The sequence below is a fragment of the Miniopterus natalensis genome, chromosome 2 (genome assembly GCF_054644295.1).
Source record: "Miniopterus natalensis isolate mMinNat1 chromosome 2, mMinNat1.hap1, whole genome shotgun sequence".
NCBI lineage: Eukaryota > Metazoa > Chordata > Mammalia > Chiroptera > Miniopteridae > Miniopterus > Miniopterus natalensis.
The window spans coordinates 146,226,265-146,239,044 of NC_142082.1; the positions used below are offsets into that span (position 1 = coordinate 146,226,265).

Here is a 12,780-nt window from a genome sequence, read left to right on the forward strand (position 1 = left end):
TTTCAATAAATATTTTTTCTTCCTTAAAAAATCAGTATTTATTTTTCGAATTGACATTTTCCCCCCCAAAGTCTTTCTTCAAATGCTTCTGATTCAGTGTGAAGAGACTATTCCTTTTTTGCCTAAGGAAGGACATATGGCTTCCCTTCCCCATTCATAATGAAGATTTATTTAAAATTCCTCATTTTAAAGGTATATTTTATATAAGAAATATACTTAAAGTTACTTAGTAAAATATCGTATTTTTAATTACAATATTTAAGATTTCTAATATGTTATAAGCCCCATTGATACTGTTAATGTGTATAATATGAAACCACATGGAATAACTTCATGTGATACCTCTTTTTGAATTTTATTTTTATGATCATTATATTTACTTTGAGCTGCTGCTTTTGTTTTTGTTCAGTATATTCACTCATGTCATAAGTATTTAGTGAGCACCCACTTACTGTATACCAACCACTTTTCTGGGACTGGGTAGTAAATGGTGAGTGGACCAATACATTTCCCGTGTTCAGGAGCCTCCCTTCTAGAGGGGAGATAGAGGCTATGTGAATGACTCCTGATGTCAAGAAGGCAATTTCAGGTAGCAATAAATAACAGGAAATAAACGAAACAGGGTGATGTGACAGAAAGTGACTGGGGATTAATTTAGATGGGATGGTCAGGGGAAGCCTCTGGGGCTGGAGGAGGGAAGATTGACCGTTGACCTGAGACTTGATGATAAGGAAACAGCATAGAAAGGTCTGGAGCAGAGCATTCCAACAAGAAGGAATTAACAAGTAGAAAGACCCTAAGTGGGAACTAGCGTGGTTGTTCTAGAAACAGAAAGAAAGGTAATGTGAGAGAGGAGACAAGTCAGAGGAGATGCAGGTGAGAATGACGCAGGGTCCAGACAATGCAGAGGCTTGTAAGGATTTTAGATTTGTCTCAAGTAGGGGAGTGACATGCTCAAAACGTGTAAGGAGACTCCTTCCTGCAGTGTGTGAGATGAAATATTGGGTTGGTGGTGGGGAGAACAGGGGTGCAAACAGGGGGACTGGCTGGAAGGCCACAGCAGCCGTCTAGGCAAAGGTGTTGGTGGCCTGGATTGAGGGAGTGGTAAGGGAGGTAAAGAGGAGGGAGCATGTCCATGGTAAGTTTTGACAATAAAGTATCCTGAATGGATCATATTGAAAAATGGTTTGTAAATTGCCTCATGATATTTATGTGTCATTTAAAGATGTAATCTTCAAAACTTGAGAAAATTATGGAAAACCATTTGGTTTATTATAGAGACCCTGAATTTTTTAATACATGAGGACATTTAATATTATATCTTTTGTTGTTCATGTTAACAGGCTTTGCAGCATTCTCATCAAATTTGGTTTTATTTTCATTTTGTTGTTGTTGTTGCTAAATTTAAGGACGTTTTGACTTCTCAGGAGCAACAGTTTTAAAAACATTTATGCAATTGTACATGCTCTCTATCAGCTGGTCTTATAAATTTGCGGTCCTCTAAGAAATTAGACTTTTCATTATAAACAAAACTGAGCAAGTGTTCATTTGTAAATAATATACATTTTATTCACTAAATCTGTGGGGTTGCTGAAATGACAGGACTATAATTCAGACTACTGATTTTTACTAAGTTTACTTGATTGGCACCTGGTAGAAGCACCTGGTAAACGCTGAAGTTCATTTATTCACTTGTAAATATTCACTGAATGCCTGCCTTGTTCAAGGCTAGGCTAGAGGTGAGACAGCAAGTAAGACATAATGACCCATATTTTCTCAGGCAAGAAAGATAATAACCAGATCATTACGCCAAAGGCCACTTAATTGTACGTGTGGCAAATGCCCTGAAAGAAACAGGCTAACGGGGGGTCTGATCGGGACAGGTGGCAGGGCTTGAAAAAAACGGTTGTTTTCTGAAATCTGAAGATTAAGTATAAAGCAGCCAGGCCCGTGAGTTAGGGTGGGAAAGGAGGGAGCTTCCCGGGGGAATAATCGGCGTGTCTGGGGCTCTGGGTGGAAAGGACTTTGTAAGAACTGAAGAAGGCGGGGAGCCAGGGAGAGGTGCCTGGAGAGGCTGAGGGTTTTGTGATAAGCACAAGGGGAAGCCCACGAAGGCTTGTAAGGAAAGGAGCGCCGTGATCATACCTGCGAAGGCAGAGGCCGGGCAGAGGCCTGGAAGCCGAGGACACCGAAGGTTCCCAGCAAAGCCGGAGTTAGGCAGGCGGCGTGCAATCAGCTGTCCTACCTCAGCAGGGCCCAGTCCTCCCACACCTTGATTTTGGACTCAAGACTTGTGAGACAAATTTCTGCTGCTTATGCCCCCAGTTTGTGATACTTCACGGTGGTCCTAGTAAACTAATGCAATCTGAAAGAAATGCTTTTTGTTTACTGGTGAAACTATCCATGACTTAATTATCATTCTAGACTGCTTAATTTTTATTTTTTCTTTGAGGATTCTCTTGATGGATTAAGTGTACATAGATTTAATTTCTCAAATTGATTTTTAAGTTTTATTGGACTAAAGAATTAGTACCTTGTTCTGTATCATCCAGTTGTAACATACATTAGATACTATATTCTTTATGAAGGGATTCATATATGTGTCTATATATATTTCTCCCACCTATAACATATGTTTTGTTGTTATAGATTGTTTTTTTTTTCTTGAATTGTCCCAAGCTTCTAAAACAGAACCAGACAGGTAGAGTTTAAGATATACTTCTTTACTGATGGCTTGAAATGCTTTGTTATGCTGAACAGGGGGGTTCCTTTAGGCTACCTCACCCCCAAAGGTTATTCAGGACAAGCATGGAACTTATTGAATGAGTTTATATTATATAGAAAAGTCTAATCGTCATACTGATTTTTATAGCTAGAAAGAGATTCAGTTGTTTTAAATTGGTATGTATTGGCCTTAAAAATTATTTTGAGTAGTGCAAAAAAAGAAATTTACTCACTTATAACAGTCATTATTTGTTAAATTACATGTGTACTGATAAATGGCATGCATGGTAAAAGGACCACAAATACCTTTTTTTCCCCACCCATCATATCAAAAGGAACACTGCCTCCTCCCACCTCATTTGTCTTTTTAATGCAGCCCGTTAGCTAATGATGTCTCTTCTACCTTTTTTCAGAAGATTCTAGCCATGTACAAGTAATGTGACCATAACTCTTAATGAAAACATGCAATTTCTCTATGCTTCTATTTTTATTCTCCTTTCCTGCTATTGTTTGTCAATAAGACTGTAATAAAAAATACCACCAACTACTAATAACCAAATGGTTCTTTAGATTCATTTAAAATGCCTTCCACATACATCTTATTTCACCCAGCAGTCCTATGATGCAGGCATCATTATAATCTCCTATCTTGCGGTTCAGAAAGCTGAAGAGCTTGGAAATGAAATGATTTGCCCCCAATTATTTACCCAGACAGCAAACAGTAAAGTCAGGGTTCAAGTTTATGTCATCTATCTTTAAATGTAGTGTTTTAAAATTTTTACTACTTTTAATTTACTCATTAGATACCTAATCTAATTCTCATTTTGATAAATAAGAATAGCATATAGATTTTTCTTTTGGTAAGCGAGTTAACTGCTTTAAAAATGGATTGTTTCTGAAAAGAAAAATTTCTCTAGTGCATCCAGAAAACATCTCATTGCGGTTACAGAAACTGTAATGAGCTGAGCCCACAATAAATAACCCACACAGGAAGACAATGGGAAAACAAACTTCCTCTCTCTTTCCCTCCTCTCCCTCCCTCCCTCCCTCCCTCCCTCCCTCCCTCCCTCCCTCCCTCCCTCCCTCCCTCCCTCCCCCCCTCCCTCCCTCCCTCCCTCCCTCCCCCCTCCCTCCCTCCCTCCCTCCCTCCCTCCCTCCCTCCCTCCCTCTTTCTCAGCTGCTTACCACTGCACAACTAATTCCTTTAGTGGTGAGTTCCTGATATAGCCAGTATCTGCATTTCATTAACTATGGAATAGAGGGCTAATCTGAGAGAATTTCTTCAAGAATAAGATGAGTGATAGCCTCACAGAGTTGCTCTGAGAGATATGAAGGGAAAGATATCGAATGAGTTCCAATTTTTTATTGTAAGCCCTGCACACAAGTTCCCGCTGGAGCTAATGGGAAGCATGGTTAACAGAGTGGGGATAAATAACCAGAGGACTGAGCCCTGTGGGATTAATTAGGGAATTCTAGCAGACGCTGTAGCTTTCAAAACTATGGTTAATGATGCACTCTCTGTGGTGTGTTATGGTAGCATCTTGAATAAAAAAAGTACAAGGTTACTGTATTAATGAGAGTTCTCCAGAAAAACAGAACCAAAAGGACAAACAGCATTCCCCCCCCTTATCTGCAGTTTTGCTTTTCGTGGTTTCAGTTACCCACAGTCAATCATGGTTCAGAAATATTAAATGAAAAATTCCAGAAACAAAAAATTTATGTTTTAAATTGAGCCCCATTCTGAGTGGTATGATGAAATCTCACGAGGCCCTGCCCTGAACAGGAGTCGTCCCTTTGTCCAGCGCCTGCCCGTTAGTGACTGAGTGGCCGCCCGGGTTACCGGATCTGCTGCCGTGCCATTGCAGTGCTTGCGCTCAAGCGGCCCTTACTTTACTGAATGATGACCCCAGAGTGCAAATGGAAGGTGCTGCCAACTCAGATGTGCCAAAGAGAAGCTGTAAACTGCTTCCTTGGAAGTGAAAAGGTGAAAGTTCTTGGCATAATAGGGAAACAACAAAATATCGTATGCTGAGGTTGCTAAGAACAAATATTTTATCTGTGAAATTGCCTAACGTATAAGTTAAACTTTATTAGAGGTATATATGTATAGGGGGAAAAATAGGGTATATCTAGGGTTTGGTACTGTCTGTGATTTCAGGTGTTCATTGGGGTCTTGGAACATATGCCCCACAGGTAAGGGAGACTGCTGTACATAGACAGAGATATAGAAATGGAAATAGACATGGATGGATGGATGGATAGATGATAGATATAGATAGATAGATGATAGATAGATAGATAGATAGATAGATAGATAGATAGATAGATAGATAGATAGATAGATAGATGATAGATAGATAGATGATAGATGATAGATAATAAGGACTTGGTTTATGTGATTATGAAGACTGAGAAGTCCCAAGATTTCCTGTCAGAGGATACCTGGGAGAGCTGATGGTGTAAGTTCCAATCCAAGGACAAGAGAAGACCAATGTCCCAGCTAATTAGTCAGGCAAGCAGTTCCTCTTACTCAGCCCTTTAGTCCTATTCTGATTTTGGATTAATTGGATGGGATTCACCCACATTAGGCTGGGCAGTCTGCTTTACACAGTCTACCAAATTAATGTTAATCTCGTCCAGAGGCACCCTCACAGACACTACCCAGAATGAAGTCTGACCAAATGCCTGGTCACCCCAGGCCTTGTCAAGTTGACGTATAAAATTAACCATCAAAGTTACAAGTTAAGAAAAAAAAAGAAGAGCAAAAGCATTTCTGATGTTTCCAAATATGAATTGGCCTTTAATGGCACCATCTATCCATCCAACCAAGTTAAAAAGTTGCAACATAAAACAGTTTTTGGAATTAATATGATATATGGAAACATTAAAGTGTTTTTAGGCATTGAGGAACATCTATTTAACATGATTACAATGCTGAGGAAATAATGTCTGTTTTGTTTTTTTGTTTGTTTTTCATGAAAATAATTTCTTCTCCAATTGAGGAGTTTTGGTGCAAAAGTTCTGAGAAATTCCTATCAAGTGACACAGCTAAATTTGAATGTGTAGTAGCCACTTTTGGGGGGCGACTCAGTCATCATTTAGTCTCTGGGATGAATAATTTCCATTAAATTAACTTCAGCTTTCTCTAACTCAAAAATCAATTTCCATTCATTTGTAAACTTGAGCGCCATTAAGATCCACAAATCAGAGAAAAAGGCAAAAGGCATTCTGTTCTTTGAAGTCAGGGTCTCCTCTGACATGAAGGAAGGACTTTAAATTTTAAAAATCAAACCTAATAAAGGTTAAACTTCTCTGGATTTCTTCTTAGGCATAGGTTCCCATGCAAAGGCAGTTGAAGAAGTGATCAAGGCTACCCATATACTATTCTTTTGAAACAAAACACTATAGTTGTGTGGATTTCATGATCAGCGGATCCCCTCTACCCCCAAAGAATGCACTCCTATAGGAAATACTCGTATAAGTCTAGTGGAGTTTATGATCACTTTGGATGATGTATAGAGAAGAAATCATAAACCAGTCATCAATTAATGATATATCTATGTATGTATCAAATGGAGTTAAGAACAGCACTTCTTTTTCTCAGAGGTGGATCCATAGGCTATTCTTGGGATTTTGATCTATGATTGGCTTCTTTCATTAGACTGAATATAGAGAATCTATTTGTTCAGCATTCATTTATTCACAGTATTTGTTGAGCACATACTATATGCTAGGCCTTGAGTGGGTGCTGGTAAGACAGTTATGAGCAAAACTGATTAAGTCCTTGTTCTCATGGAGCTCACTTTCTACTGGAGGTGACAGTAAAGCCTATGCCCATTTTCTAGACACAGAGGGAAATGAGAATTGTAATTTCTGTTTTTATGTTCTGTTAAAATAAGTAGTCCTGGTCCTCATACTCTTTTAGCAGTTTTTTTTTTTTTTTTTTTTTTAAGTATATCTTTATTGATTTCAGAGAGAGGAAAGCAGAGGGAGAGAGAGACAGAAACATCGATGATGAGAGAGTCATTGATCAAGCCCACAACCGGGGCATGTGCCCTGACCGGGAATTGAACCCCGATCGCCTGGATCCTAGGTCGACGCTCAACCACTGAGCCATGCCCAGCCGGGCAGCAGTTGTTTTTTAAGGCCTCAAGGTGCTGGTCTGAGAGTCAGCAATAGAAGTTATCACCTGGGAGTTGGTTAGAATCACAGAATCTCATACTTTATCTCATACCTACTGAATCAGAATCTGCATCTCAACAAGATCTCCAGGTGATTCTTACACATCAGGAAATTTGAAGAGCACTAGTTTAAGGCCTAAAGTTTATTAATTTATCATCTTAGTGATTTGGTAGCTCTCCTGTGTTTCTAAGCCTTATGCTCAGTGGAGAGGAATTTTAGTGTTCACAGTCTCAGTTTATTTTCATCAGGATACAGTGTGGTTTCCTCAACCTGGTTTCTTAGAGTGTAATTCAAGCTGCATTGAAATCATTTAAAGACCTGTTCAGAATGCCCATTCCTGGGTGCAACCTGAATTTTCCTTAGGAGTCAAGGTTGAGTCTCAAAAATCTGCATCTTTACAACATCGATGGGTGATTATGTACATTAAGTTTGAAAAGGATTCTTCTTATTTTATATTGACATCCTTCTAAGGATGGATTTTCAAAAATTACTTTTTTAGTCTTTAGTTAGTGTACTCCTGCCTAGAAAGATAAATTGTTGAGCCTGTTTGGTCATATATTCCTGTGTATCACAGGGGTGTTGGTTTAAACCAGGGTTTCCCAGCCTTGGCCCAATTGACATTTTGTACCAGAGAATTCTTCATTATGGGTGTTATCCAGTGTATTTTAGGACATTTAGCAGCCTCCCTGGCCTCTGCCCACTAGATGCCAGTAGCCCACCTGTGTCTGTCCCCCCACTCCCAGTTATGATAACAAAAATGTCTTCAGACTTTGCCAGATTTCCCTTGGAGGGCAAAACTATTCCCAGTTGAGAAACATAGGTTTAAGCTAAGTAAAGAAAAAAACCATGGCTACCTGTGAGTGTGATACCTACCCCAGTGTCTGTATTATTACTTTTATTTTTATTTTTTTAACCTTCACCTGAAGATATTTTTCCACTGCTTTTCAGAGAAAGAGGGAGGGAGGGAGGGAGGGAGGGAGGGAGGGAGGGAGGGAGGGAGGGAGGGAGGGAGGGAGGGAGGGAGGGAGAGAAACATTGATGTGAGAGATCCACGTTGGCTGGTTACCACCCACATGCACCCCACATGGGTCTGGGGATGGAGCCTGCAACCAAGGTGTGTGCCCTTGACTGGAATTGAACCAGAGACCCTTCAATCTGTGGGCCGATGCTCTAATCACTGAGCCAAAGCATCTAGGGCAGTGTCTGTACTATTTGATTCTCTTTAGGGCTTTTGGTTTTATGCCAGAAGTGAGGAGAGGTTTGCATACAAGCGTTAGGGCTACCTGGGTGTTGGAGCTGGCTTACACACTGAATGGTGGGAGAGACATAATGTGGTGATGGAGAAGAGAGTAAACTCTTATATTTAGGGTGTAAACAAGGCTACAGTAGGACCTGGGTCCCAAATAAAAAAACAAAATTAGGTACAAGGACTTTTTAACCCCTATTTTTGAGTAGCTCTGATCTTGCTGTAAAGACTAAAGACAATGCTGTGTGGGGTGTCTCAAGAGTTTTGTATGTTTGGGGAGGGGAACTTCTTTTAAAGGGACAAAAGTAGGGACACAGGGATATGTACTAGCTTTGGCAGAGACTCAGAGCACATGGAAAAGGCCCAGAGGATGCCCAGGGGCAGGGTAGTGGGAGGTGATGGCAAGTTGTGTTTATTTATTCCGGAGCCCAGGGAAACGCTCAGGGTACACTCAGAATTAACTGAGGAGGTGTTGAAGGGAGGCCTCAGACTCACCAGCAGCCAAGGAAATTTGTATCCATAGCCTGTAGCATTATTGAATTTCTGGCAGGATGTTGACTTTTCTGTGTCCTACTACTCTCACGAAATTGCTTACCTTTGCATTTCTTTGTAGTGTGATATGAGGGAAACATTTACTGTCTGCCAGTGTTAAACAAGCATTTATAAATAGCTACCCTTTTTCTAGTCAATTGTTTCAATGCTGTAAAGCAAATCAGAACAAATACTTATTTTGTATATATTCCCTGTGCATAGATCATTCTGGTACCTGGGCGGATACTTTGTAGATTTATATGTGCAACCACCTATAATTATTTTCTTAAAATACATGTCAGAAGAAATTTTGGGATTTAATAGATAAATTAATGTAAATTGTTTAATCCATCAAATAAAAATATTTCCATTTTTGACAAGTGGAGAGAATTCTGATGTTATGGAAAGGACATTACACAAATGACTTGGATTTTATCCTTAGCTCTGCTGTTTTACTCACTGTGGGAATTTGTGCAGATCACTTAATATCTCTGAGCCTCAGTCTCCTCATTTGTTAAATGGAGAGAATTTGTGTTATGAGGTTGGTGGAGAGTGGAGGGTAAATGAGATTAGTATGTGAAAATACCTTCCAGAAAAATAAATCCTTGGTAAAAATTTGTGATTAAACTTGGGTTTCTTACATATATTTATTACTACCAGTGTATCAGTCAGTTCATGCAATATGAATTCATTTTTGGAACTAAGATATTACTTCATTAGTATATTGAAAACTTTAGGTAACAATACACTTAGAGTCCATATAATGATATTATCTTCTATTTTAAGCCAATTATAATAAGGTCTTCGGCTACTTCAGTAACTAAATTACCATGGTTTATTATTTCCAGAACCAAACCACTTCATACCTTATTCCTTTCTGGTCTAAATAATATTCTAACCAGTTCTTTGATATAGAGTATGTATTATTCATCCTAATTTGCAAATTATATGATAAGATTTTAAATGTAACTATGAAAATTCATGTTATTTTTCTGTAAATGCATGGCAGCTTAAAATATTTGATAGCTGCATATGCATATACTTGTTTTTATTATCAGGGAGACAATGTCTGCTTAGAATTAAACAATTCATTTTAAATTAATTGCAGATGTCTTAGGTGAAGCAGCAGTTCATTATCATTTTTTCATTAGATAAATGAAAATTATTCTTTAAGCCATGTCCCTGGAAAAGAATTAATTTTGAAGTGACAAGAGACATCATATGACTAATATTTTTAATAATTTAATTGATGGAAAAGGTCTTTTTCCAACTCCATTAAGTTTAAGGTCAAGTATAACTTAGAGATTAAATTATAAATACCAGCTCTATCTTGCCTTCCAAGAACTTCGAGTCATATGTTCTGGTTATATTTGTAAAAAGTGAAGTCGATTAACAAATGTTTGCTTGAAATGAACACAACTATTAGCATTCCTTTTACAATTCTCTTCCTCCCTTTATGTATTCATTAGCTTTCAAAAAGAAGAACCAACTTCAATATAAAATAAGATTATCGTGTGCATTAAAGAAATCTGAAAAAAGGCTTGGAGATAGGCAGTGGAAGTTGGAGCATGATTAATGATAGGAAAACATATAGCTAGAAATATATCAGGATTGCACACAAAAAACAAATCCAACTTTTTATTTTTTTGTTAATCTTCACCTGAGGATATTTTTTCCATTGATTTTTTTTAGAGCTAGTGGGAGGAAAGGAGGGAGGGGGAGAAAGAGAGAAACATCAATGTGAGAAAGATACATTGATTGGCCACCTCTCGAATGTGCCCCAAACACCCAGACTGAGGCTGGGGATTCAACCTGCAACCCAGGTACATGCCTTTGACTGGGAATTGAACCAGGGACCCTTTGGTTCATAGGCCAACTCTCTAACCACCGAGCCACGCCATCCAGGGCAACACACCCAACTTTGATTCAATGGTCCTGAGATGATGTTTGGGATCTGTTGGCAAAAGACGCGATGCTGTGAAGAAAAATGAAATGATATGGTCAAGACATCAGACATTGGAGCAAATGTCAGTTTTATTATTAATATTATGAATAGAAATAAGAAAAGGTTTTTAGGGGACTAAAATAGTTGTATATCATGGGACAAATTAAATGAATGTAACAGAGAGGAGTGAGAGATTTGAGTTATATGATGGAGAAGAATTTGGCTTGTTTAGACAAATAACTATTCCTGAGCCAGAAAAGAGCCCCATGTGTTTGGACATTAGGAAGCTGGTGCTACCTTTAATGAAATGAAGCTTTGGTTAAGAGGCAAGCACATTATGGTTCTAAATTACATCTTTCATTCATCAGTAGGATATAAAAATAGATCCCTGAGGTTTTAATAATGCATAAGAATATTTTCATTTTTACCTTTTATTCCATTTTAAATTTCCCTCAAGTAATTTTTCTTTAATATGAAGAATATGCTCCCAAATATATTTATAAAAATTGTTCATATCCTCAAATAAGAACATTGATGGTGACAGAATGGAACTGAAATTGTAGAACATTGTTTGTTTATACTGAGCTCTTGTGAGGTCATCCCTCCTAATCAGCATTGAACATTGATTAACATTGGCAAATGTAGCAATGTACCTTAGTCAGTGATTTATGTCTGAACAAGCAATTGGGAGTTGGAGAGGCTCCATGTCTTCCATGCAAACACTGATGTAATGTTTAGATTAACCTAATAACTGAATAGGCAGGGATTTGGATATTGTAATGAGTAAACCCTTGTTTTTGGCAAAATAAATATATATTTATTAAATTAGTTTTTAATATTTGAAAATACTAATCTGCCTTCTTGGAAAGAATGCTATTCAACTTGACGAATTTTCAAATTCAACACGACAAGGCAATCTTTCAAATGAGCCTGTCTGTTCCTTAATTTCAAGCAAGTTGGATTCAGCCAAAACAGTTTACCAACTAGCCACGAATAGCCACTGACAGAAAGTGCACAAGTAGAGACAGATGGAATCCCCTTGGCCCACGGGGTTAGGGAGAGATTGTGGAAGAATTGGGACTTCATCTGGGTCTTGAAGAGTGAATCCAATTTGGATTGGCAGAGAAGAGAAAGCAAAGAGAAAGAGCAAGACAGGTTTTGGAGTTTTTCTGCAACAGGAGGCTTATATCCAGGAGTGTTAGTAGATTAAACTGCAAAGATAGGGACCAGATTGTGGAGGAACAGTGAGTTACATGGAGTGATTCTGCACTAGATTTGCCAACCACGAGCTTACAGCAACCATTTGGGAGACTTCTCAGTTTCAAGCAGGTTCCTTGGCTGTGCAAAGGAGAGGAACTCTTATCTGTTTCCTATAGGTGAGAGGGTTATTGTGAGAATGAACATATCATACATATGAACATGCATTGTAAGAATCAAAGTGTCACAGAAATGTCAAGTGGTAGATCTGTGCGTGGTTACCAACCTCAGCTGGGTGCTGTACTCTGCTTGGTGATTCTACTAGGCATCCTAGCTCAGTTCCTCTTGTTTCCTACAATGGTTATTCTAAACGTTCACTGTGCCCTATCAACTTTTGGCTGTGCCCATTCTCTTATTCTCAGCAGATGCCTCCTTCACCTGCTCCCATTTCGTAACTCGGCACGCTTCATGCTGATCCTTCCCTCGCCCAGCTCTCAGTGGAGCAGACACCGCTCCCGGGAGTAACAGGTCCATCTGAGTATCTGAACCCATCTCGTCTGTCTTCAGAGGGAAGACATCCATTACTCCCACAGCTTCTTTCTATTCACTCCCTCCCATCAGTATTTAATTTTTATTTTTAATCCTTACCCAAGGACATGCTTTTCTTTTTATTTGATTTTTTGGGGGGGGAGGGAGAGAGGGAGAGAGAGCAACATCAATATGAGAGTGAAACATCTATCAGTTGCCTCCCACATGCTCCTTGACTGGGGATCAAACCTGCAACCTGGGTATGTGCCCTGACCAGGACTTGAACCCAAGACCTTTCAGTGAACAGGACAATGCTCCAACCTACTGAGCCACACTGGCCAGGGCCCTCCCATCAGCATTTAAATATGATCAAGTTTTCCCCCAAACCCCACATCCCCTTCTAACTTTTGTGTTATTGCCCTTCTGC

General features: G+C 39.0%; 1 protein-coding gene across 2 annotated transcripts in view; it reads left to right on the forward strand.

The window, feature by feature from the left end:
• The window catches only part of NELL2 (neural EGFL like 2), a 285,918-nt gene that overhangs the window by 140,886 nt on the left and 132,252 nt on the right, over positions 1 to 12,780 (forward strand). The gene's annotated exons all lie outside the window — the stretch shown is intronic.